Source organism: Buceros rhinoceros, unplaced genomic scaffold (assembly GCF_000710305.1).
Source record: "Buceros rhinoceros silvestris isolate BGI_N320 unplaced genomic scaffold, ASM71030v1 scaffold24207, whole genome shotgun sequence".
NCBI lineage: Eukaryota > Metazoa > Chordata > Aves > Bucerotiformes > Bucerotidae > Buceros > Buceros rhinoceros.
In genome coordinates, this window is record NW_010421906.1 from 27,234 (window position 1) to 27,545 (window position 312).

Genomic DNA, 312 nt, shown 5'->3' on the forward strand with positions numbered 1-312 from the left:
GGGGGGCGCCCCCACCCCCCCGCGATCCGGCCCCTGCAGCTCTTGGCCAACCCCTGCCTCCGGCACCTACCGCAGCGATAGGGTTTTACAGAAACCAGGCTGAGCTGGGGCTGGGCATGGGCACCCGCTGTCACCCAGCAGAGACTGTCGCTGCAGGGACCGCCATGCCAGCGACGCAGGGCTGGGGTGAGAAATGCCCACGAGCAGGCTGCCCTGACCCATTGCCACTGGAAACAACAGCTCCACAATAAAACAGGAGCTCGCAGGGCAGCGAGAGCCCATAAAGCCCTGTCTGCTCAGGGCTCCTGCCCC